The sequence below is a fragment of the Culex quinquefasciatus genome, chromosome 1, assembly GCF_015732765.1.
Source record: "Culex quinquefasciatus strain JHB chromosome 1, VPISU_Cqui_1.0_pri_paternal, whole genome shotgun sequence".
NCBI classification, from domain to species: Eukaryota; Metazoa; Arthropoda; class Insecta; order Diptera; family Culicidae; genus Culex; species Culex quinquefasciatus.
In genome coordinates this window covers 67,195,301-67,205,222 of record NC_051861.1, presented here as the reverse complement: position 1 = coordinate 67,205,222, position 9,922 = coordinate 67,195,301, and the positions used below count along the sequence as shown (strand labels likewise).

Genomic DNA, 9,922 nt, shown 5'->3' with positions numbered 1-9,922 from the left:
TTCTCTGAAACTATGGGAAATTTGTTAAAAATTTTTACGAGTTAATTAATTTTGCTAAAATGACTTGAAACCCAAAAATGTTAAAGATGATTTTAAAAATTAGTGTGATATACCCACTAATATTTTTTCAAAAACGTTGAAATATCTCTAAGTCGGGATAACCAAATACTTTGAAAAACGAGTCAATCGACAGATTAATGAATTTTGGTGAATTTCAATTCAGTTTCATTTTAATAATACATATTTTTCAATCTTGTTTTTTTTCAGAAGCTTCAAGAACTTCAAGCACAGGCCGTTCATCAATGACAAATGCATTCGGTGTGGTGAAGAATATCACTAATAACAACATGGAATCATCAGGTGAGTAGATTTGGCTGTTGCATATTGTTGGCGCCAACGCCAAAGTAGATTTAATTTGCCCAAGAAATGATTTTAATCTTAAAAGAAATAGTTTCCAACCCATATGATTTTTCTAACAGTGTCAGGTAGAGTAAATTTGCAAGAATAATCCATCCATTTCCACAGTGTCAGTTAATCCTTCTATTGTTTAAGCACACAACACAACACAAATGTACCCGCACATACACGCCACATATTGAAGAAGAAAGGAAACAGCAGCATGTAAATAACCATACCAACTCACCATTCGTGTCCTTTCCCTTTCACACATGTTTCATTCATGTATTTCACAGCACACAATAGGTCAAGGACGCGCAGCGCGTTTGAGTAGGCAGCTTGCGCAAACAGACCAATAGGAGAGCAGGGAGTAGGAATGAAAGAAATGAATGAATGAAAGAAGAAGTGGCGTGTACATGGTTTAGGGAAGAAGGATTGCGCACCCGATAGGAGATTAAATAATAAGAATACTTTTCGTTGAAAGAATGAAGAAGATTCGGCAAAATTGCCCGAAAATTTATGCTTAAAAACCAAATGAATTTGTTAGTCCGTAAGTCAGTTTAAGCTTGTAAATATAGAAGTTAACATCGTGAAACAAGCTGTTTTCTTGCATCCTGGCCAAAGGAGTCCACTGAAGGAAAAAGTTGTGAATACAGTCCACTCGCCGATTGTCGCCTTGAAGCTGTGTTGTGCCACGGAATTCCTGCAACACAGTGGAAAGGTTGGACAATCAACAAGTCCTCCTGGAGCCGGGCCTAGCGCTCCTACATGGTCCTTCGAGCCGGATTTGTGTGAAGTGTTCGGACCTTCCGACCGGAATTGTGCGAAAAGTGCGGATCTTCGTGGTCCTTCAACCCGTTATTCTGTGAACGTTCAATGAGAGTCGCCAACCGGAAGTAAGTGATCCGTCAACCCGACATGTGAAAGTGGCCTTTAGCGGATGTGAGGAAGAACTGACAAGTGGGTCTAAAGAGACCAAAGTAAAGCACAGCCAAAGTGTTTTACAAACCAAAAACTCGTGTGCCAAAATTTGGCAAAGTGCGTCCACGCCGTGGACAAAAAGTGCAACAAGCAAAAGGTTGCAAAGTGAACTCAAACTTTGAGACACAAGTGAAGTGAAGTGAGAGCGCCAAAATGGTGTTGCACACGCCAATGAAGCAGCCCGTGAATCCAGATGAAGTGAAGTCGCTGATTCATCAGCGGGGACAGGTCAAGGGAAAAGTGACGAGAATTAAGAGTGCCCTTGACGAAGCAAAGAAGAACCCGCAGAGGATAACCAAGGCGACGCTGAAAGTGTACGAGAAGAAGCTGGAAGCGCACTACCAGGAGTACGTGTTGCGCCATCGTGAAGTGATCGAAGCAGTTGACAAGAAGGAGGAACAAGATGATGTGCTCGACGTGTTTGACCAGCTTCACACCGAAACGCTGGTGCTGGTCGAAGAGCTGATGGAGATGTTCAACCAGCCGGTCGCTGGACCGGCCCCCTTCCAAGTCGGTGCCAACGGAGTGGCGCCTCAAGTGATCGTGCAACAGCAACCTCTTCGAGCACCGATACCGAGCTTCGACGGGCAGACGGAGAACTGGCCAAAGTTCAAGGCCATGTTCGAAGACCTCGTCGGTCGCACCCGCGATTCCGACGCCATGAAGCTGCATCACCTCGACAAAGCCCTGGTCGGTGATGCAGCTGGGTTGATCACCGCGAAGATGATTCAAGACAACAACTACGAGCAAGTTTGGAAGGAGATCAGCGAGCAGTTCGAGAACCAACGTGTCATCGTGGATACGCACATCGATGGATTGTTGCAGCTCAAGCCAATCACCAAGGGAAACCACAAGGACTTGCAGGCGCTCACCAAAGCCTGTGATCGCCACGTCGCCGGATTGCAGTACCAAGGACTCGTCGTCGACAGGTTGTCAGGACTTATCATTAACAAGCTAGTGGTAGGGTGCTTAGATGATAGTACTAGACAGCAGTGGAAAGGACGCAGAAACAAGGTGAGTTGCCAGACTTTAACCAAACATTGCAATTTCTGAAAACCGAGTGCCAAGTCCTTGAACGTTCCCAAAATTCGCGCGTCTTGAGCTCAGCAAAGGAGCAAAGCAACACCAAGCCATCTTGCCCCAAACCAACCCCAAAAGCCCATACTGCCACATCTGCAAAGGTCGCCAAGTCATGTCTGGTTTGTGGGGCGGATCACCGTCACTTTGAATGTTCGAAGTTGCTGGCGATGACAGTTCCGGAGCGCAATGCCAAAGTTAGTGAGTTGAAGTTATGTTTTAACTGCCTCCGAGCTGGTCATCGACTTTCTAGTTGCTCCAGCAACCTGAAATGTCAGACTTGCCACAAGAAACACCACACCTTGCTCCATAACGACTCTTTCTCCAAAGCTCAAAGCGTAAGACCAACCCCAAGCCTAATTAATTATTTGTCGCGCAACGCGAGTCGACGGGTAAAATTATTTATGCTTGCGTTAGCGCGCATGGTCAGAACTGTGGTGAGGTTCGAAAAATGGACAAATTTAATGATTTAAATTTGAGGTCGCTGCAGTATTCATAAACCACGCGGACACTTAAAGAGTGCGGGGTATTGAGATCATCCACGTTCCATAAAAAAAAGATTTTTTTTGTAGGGGCAATTTTCAGCAAAGGACAATTTTCCAAAACGGGTTATCCACGTGGTAAGGATTGAACAGCAACGATAGCTTTATGCGACGACTCGATGCGCAAGATTCGGTTTGTTCTAGATTTTGTTTAACTGAACTGATTTGTCTTTATGAACTTTGGCTGGTTTTGTGAAGGCTTTGAAAACAAAATATGTGTTATTCGATAATCCAAAATGAACTTTTGATAAGGCCTTCGGATAATCGAGTGATTTTCAACTAAATGCATTTTTTGCGAAATGATCAATGTATTAAATCGACGCTGTTGTGCTATCTTGTCGTTTGTCGCTTTTTGACGTTCCGAGAAAATCGCGTTTTAATGTTTGGCCTTGAATAAACGAGAGCACGCAATGTAAACAATAACAAACAGGTTTTGTTTGGTTGACCATTCTGTGCATTGTCCCGAAGTTTTACAAATGTTTGCGGTAGTCAGGCATGTACGTGTGTCAAACACGTTAGACCTGAAATCCCTTTGGCCAGTTGTCGCACTTACATCAATTTACAGGGTGTGTCAAGTTAGCACAACAAGATTGAGACTTCTTTCATATGAAGAGCGGCAACAATGCACGGAGTATTTTCGGTTTTTATTGAATATCTCAAGATTGAAATCGAATGTTGGGTATCTGTGTAGGGCACTGTGAGCTACAAAATTGGCGTTCTTAACTCAATTTGGCTCATTTAGATCTGTTCATTAAAAATATGTACTCTGCTCAAGATGTTCTCCTTATCTACATCATTTGACATAGTCGGAGTTTTTTGTTGGATTCGGTGGAGTCAGTTCTATTTTGAAGGCAGTTAGAGTAACTAAATCTCAGAATCCGGAGTCCGAATCCTTTAACTCTGCAGACTAGGAAAATATTCAAAATTAAAGTGAAGCTCGGAATTTTTTGAACGTTCAATTGTGGACATAATAATCCCAACTTCCCCGAACCCAGTCGCGCGCGGTTCTGGGCAACGGCCGTACCCGCCTGACCGGGTTCGGGGAAGTGGCGTTCGGGGAAATGGCCGTTCGGGGATATGGTCATTTGGGAAAATGATTTTCAGGGATGTGGAAAATTATAGGGGAAGTGGCCATTCGGAAAAATGGTTTTTAGGGGTAGTCGCCATCCGGGTATGTGGCCGTTCGAAGAAATGGATTGTTCGGGAAATGATTTTCGATGATTTTTTTTTTTTTGGATGGCCCACTAGGGTGTAATATGGTTGTATGGAAAAAATAAAGTTGTCCAAATTTGGCTAGCACAGCAACTTTTGGTTCCTTATAGGGTCCTTAACAACTTCCCAAAGTTTGGGAACGATTGGTTTAGTCCTCACTTTGCGCAAAGCAATTCAATTTTCCATACAAACTTGTATGGGAAAAATCATTTTTTTGAATTTTGATATTTAAAAAATCCAAGTTTAACGCTATACAAAAACCGGATTCATATTCGGGTGCTCCGGAATGTGCTCTACAACTTTCCCGAAGAGTATGGTGCTTGCTCCTATAAAGATACAGCGTCCTCAAAACTCGTCTAAAACGTGATTTTCGATCAAAAACACGTTTTAGACGAGTTTTGAACACGCTATATCTTTTATAGGAGCAAGTTATACATATGAGCACATAGGGTTTACCGCGCCCAGAATCGCGTTTCTTTGGACTGTTTCATATGCGGCCCAGTGACATCCTCATTAGGACGTGAACCGATATTGAGAAGCCGACCGTCATGACATGCTCTCCTTCACAGCCACACCTATGGGATGCCACTTCATTCCAAAGGTCTCTGCCTTACAAAAGGTTTACACAGTTTCTTGAACTCACGAAGATTAGTTGTCGCTCTCGTTGACTCCGGTAGCATGTTGAACAAGTTGTATCCTCTGTAGAATAGCGAGTTCTGTGTGCACGATTTCTTAAAATTCAGCAATCTGATATCTCCTGCTTGCCTAGTAAAATGTCGATGAACGTCTCTTCCACACTGTACAGTTTTTGTCAAGTATTGTGGTGCCAATCCGTTAACAACTTTAAAAATAAACACTAATGTACTATACTCCACACGTTGCCTAATCGACATCCACTGCAGAGAGTCAAGCATCAAAATTCTTGGTGTCAATCTGTCACATCTAAGTATCATCCTCATAGCTTTACTCTGTACGATCTGCATCTTCTTCCGTTGCTGGTTCGTGGCAAGAAACAGAATTGAAGCGCAGTAGTCAAAATGTGGTGCAATCAGCGTTTTGTAGACCATAATTTTGTTGTCAAACGATAGGTAGCGATTGATTCTGCAGAGGACACCCAACTTCCGAGCAGCTTTCCGAATAGTGAGAGCTTTTCGTCCAACATTACACCAAGGTACTTGATGGCATTAACCCGCTCGACCAATTCACCGTCGACAGATATTGTACAGTTACTTTCACTCCTCCTTGTTGTCACCACCATGTATTTTGTTTTGCTGACGTTCAGTTTCAGCTTTTTCCATTTCAGCCAATCCGCGAACACTGCCAGCTCGTTATTCATGATCTCGTAGCACTCGTCTAGTTTGTCTCCAGCAACATATATCACGGTGTCGTCAGCAAACAGGTTGACACATGCCCGCCTAAGTGCTTTCGTCAGGTCGTTTATGTATAGGATAAACAGTAGTGGTCCCAGCACGCTCTCTTGTGGAACACCCAACTCTACTGCTTCTGCTTCTGATACTGAGTTGTTATACCGTGTAATTTGGGTTCTGTACTCCAGATAGCATTTAAACCACCTCCAAACGTCCCCTTTAATCCTGTTTCGCCGCAACACTTCCAACAACTTCCGCCGATCAATAGTTTCAAAAGCACGTTTCAAGTCAACAAACACCGTCAGGATAAACTTATTGTTCTCGATAGACTGCTTCCACTTCAGCATCAACAGGTTAAGGGCTGATTCACACGAGTGCTGCTTTCTGAATCCTGATTGTTCCTCGATAAGTAATCCGGCCCGATTGATACATTTTTCTTGGGTCGCTTTACACTCCTTCACGCGATGATTTTCGCTGCAAATCGGGCATATCTCACTTTCCACTTTGCAATCAGCACCTTTATGATTGAATCCACAGCACTTGAAACAACGCAGAACGTCCACACCGTCGAAAACACGGCAACGGTCCCATCCAACGTTGAGTTTTTCCAGCTCCATCACCTTAAAGAATGTCGCAGCGTCCAGTTCCACAATCGCAGAGTACTGTGCATATTCTCGCCTTGGGTTGCTCAGGAACTTCCGCAGTTTGAAGTGCTTGAGACCTTGAAAGACGTCATTCTGGCTGACCAGCGTTTCCTGTAGTTCCTCTTCCTCATACTCCTCATTCATTCCAACTATTTTGATTGTAGGTTTAATGCTTTCTCGTACAGACACGTCAAATTTATCTCCCATTGCCTTCTTGACACTCTCCTTCAGCTGTTTCGACGATCCTTCATCCTTCAAAACTACCATTACCGCTCCATCTTTGCCTTGAATCACGCGACTGACGTTCAAATTTTCGGGTTCACTTTCTTTTTCAGCTCTTGCCTTGTGCTTCCGGCTTCCGTATCCTGCTTAGGCTTGATAACGATAACCGGCTCCGGTTTCTTGTACTGCTTTGGGGCTGTCGGCTCTGCTTCATCTGGTGGTTTCGCTGCTTTTTGCTTTCCGCGCCCATTTTTGGTCACTTCCGCAAACGACAACGTTGATTTGGGTGTCTCCTCAACGTTTGCAACATTAAACACTGGCGTTTCCGGTTTATTTTTCTTGGTTTCTGATCGAAGAACTCGTCCATTTTGCTCCTTATTATCTTTTTGCACTGTCACACTAGAGTTATTTTTCACTAATTCACTTTTAACAATTTTTCGCACTTTTTGTTCAAAGTTTTTTACCAATTCGACGACACACGCGAGATCATTTAATTTGTTGACAATTTCATCTAATGTTTTATTACAGTGTCCAGCATCGTACTCATACCCGTGCAATGCATAACACGCATCACACACAAAGACTGCGTTGTGGATCTTTTCCAGCTGATCGATCTCCACCGCGGTAGCACCGGGCAAGCAGTTTGTGTGTATTTCGAGTCTACAGTGACCGAAACATTCTAACGTCTCGTCTTCTTCTGTGATCGGTTTCGCACACTGCGCGCAAGGCTGCATGTGTGTATCACCGTCTTTGACCATTTCTACTGGTCCGGGCACTTGCCCGTGTAGAACAAACAAAAAACAAATGCAACAAGGGTACTTAGCTTCGAGACAGAGGCAGGGTTAAAACTCGACGAAAAAATCAGTCTTCTGTTGCAAATCAGGACTGCACTCCAATGTTAGCTCACTGCACAGATCTTTCCACGTCAACACAAAAATTTTGATGAAAAACACTAGTTTTAACACCCTTTAAATTTAATTTTCCAGTCCGCTCATTTGAGACACAAACAACGGACACTCCGGCTGCGTAACCTTTCGGGGAAATGTCATAGATTCTAACGCAATGACGCCTCGGCCACCACAGATTGGTGAACAAGGTGTGGTCAATGAACTCATTTGTTTATTATGGTGGTGTGAGTTGGTAGCATTATTCTCTCGATTTTGGCGCTGAGTCCTCAATAAATTTTGAAGGAACGATTCTTTCGACTCGGAATTTTGGGTGTATGATTTGGTTCAGGGTCTAAAATTAAGCTTTAAATTCTGATGTTAGTGAACCATCGTAAATTTATTCAATTATTTAATTATATTTAATCAGAGATGCTTGCGCGATTTTGGCTTTTTCTACAATGTATTTCTTACGGGCGAACTATCATGTATACCACTCGAATCCGGTGTTCCTTTCAAAGTGATTTTTTACTGATATTACAATTTCTCAGTGATTTCTGTTAAATTCTGTTAAAAGGGTTGTATAGGGGACATCTTAAAATGAATTAGCTGAAAAATCTACTTCCTAGAACAAATCCTATCATTTTTACATCTGAGCAGTTCTCTCAGATTTCGGTCATTCGATTTTTTGTATTTTTTAATCCGACTGAAACTTTTTAGCTGCCTTCGGTATGCCCAGAGAAGCTATTTTGCATCATTAGTTTGTCCATATAATTTTCCATACAAATTTGGCAGCGGTCCATACAAAAATGATGTATGAAAATTCAAAAATCTGTATCTTTCGAAGGAATTTTTTGATCGATTTGGAGTCTTCGGCAAAGTTGTAGGTATGGATACGGACTACACTGAAAAAAATGATGAATGGTAATTTTTTTTTTTTGGTGATTCTTAATTTCACTTTTGTCACTAATTTGTTTATTTTTTTTTTTTGATATGTTTTAGAGGACATAAAATGCCAACTTTTCAGAAATTTTCAGGTTTTTCAGGATTTTTCAACATTACTTGAATACCAAAACTTGGTATTGCCATGGTTTTAATTTAAGGTATTCCCGCGCCCTTGGAAAATAAGATTTTGGTATTCCTGTGGTCTTCCACATACATGATTTTGATATGATTTCATATTTTACCATCTATTACTGGGCAACCAAGAGCACATTTTGGTCGCTGGTATTTGCTCAAGTAATACCAAAATTTGGTATATTCATACCATTTTTAGTGCAGCAGTTACAGTTAGTGAAAAAACGGAAATGATCCATATGCAACAGCCAAATTTACTCACCTGATGATTCCATGTTGTTCTTAGTGATATTCTTCACCACATCGAATGCATTTGTCATTGATGAACGGCCTGTGCTTGCAGTTCTTGAAGATTCTAAAAAATAACAAGATTGAAAAATAAGTACTATTAAAATGAAACTGGATTGAAATTAACCAAAATTCAATAATCTGTTGATTGACTCGTAGGCCGTCCCAAAAAAATGAAAAGTTGTCAAATGCTCGGTGCTCACCCCTAGAATGATAGATTAGGATGTCAGGAACAATGTTTTCATTCAACGAAAAATTCCCAAAAATGGTTTACAACTCGCGCGCGGAGCTTGAATGAAAAAAGTGCATTTTCAGAAATGCGAGTAACAATCATATTGTAGTTTTTCACGACCGTTACAATTATTTTAGATTACGTTTCGGCTTTCGGTCACTTGGTAAAATCAAACACCAGTTTGCTTTCTTCTCCGACGTTTCGGTTCATATAGAACCTTTTTCAAGGAATCTTAAATTTATTTGGTGGTAAAATTGGGCACAACATAATTACAAAGAATCTTACCGAAAAGAAGGTGCTTTTCGTCTGTTGGTACTTTTCCAAGCACTCAACTGTCAGGTGGTGGGGAAATACTAATAAAGGGTAAATTTTAATTAGCCAAAATTAGCATCACTTTTGTTTCCGTGTACTCACACGCTTGCGAGTCTGGCCACTCTCCAAGATTCGCTCGTCCCATGGAGATTTCGACTCGAACCACAATACGGTAGCACCAGAAAATTATCACACTTCTCATTCGGCGCGCCAACTTTTTAAGATGGCAGTACAAGTGAAAAAAACGACTATTGTGTGTGTTATGTAAACATTATGTGTTAGTATGTGTGTTGTCCCTACTGTTTGTGTTGTTTTTATTTGGTTTGTTTTGGTTAGCATTCCTTTTGTTTTGATGTTTTTAATTTCATGTAAAATTCCAGCATATGCAGCATGTAGGTTGTCCGTGTCCGTCCGTTTGTTCACTGTTTTGTCTGTGTTTTTTATGTGACAACTCTCCAAGATTGGCAGATTACTCGATTTCATTGAGCGATCTACTATTTTGACGGAGTCAATCCCGATAGAGTGTTCCATAGCTGTTGCGTGTTGAACCAATGCTGATTTTCCTTCGCCCAGCTGATCTGTGGATCAGTGTTTGTGTAGCCCTGCTGTCTCAGTGTTTGTATCCTCTTGATGTCCGTTTTGTGTCCGGACATCCTCTGTTTCAGCTTTGTTGTTGTGAGCCCAATGT

The 9,922-nt window shown here is 41.8% G+C and overlaps 1 long non-coding RNA gene across 1 annotated transcript; it reads right to left on the bottom strand.

Moving 5' to 3' along the window:
• Window positions 1-9,033: 9,033 nt before the first annotated feature.
• LOC119768857 lies at window positions 9,034-9,454 on the bottom strand. The gene is made up of 3 exons (XR_005278261.1): window positions 9,337-9,454; window positions 9,208-9,275; window positions 9,034-9,153 (listed from the first exon to the last, which is right to left on the bottom strand). It is a non-coding gene; the product is annotated as an uncharacterized LOC119768857 (long non-coding RNA).
• Between the last annotated feature and the right edge of the window lie 468 nt (window positions 9,455-9,922).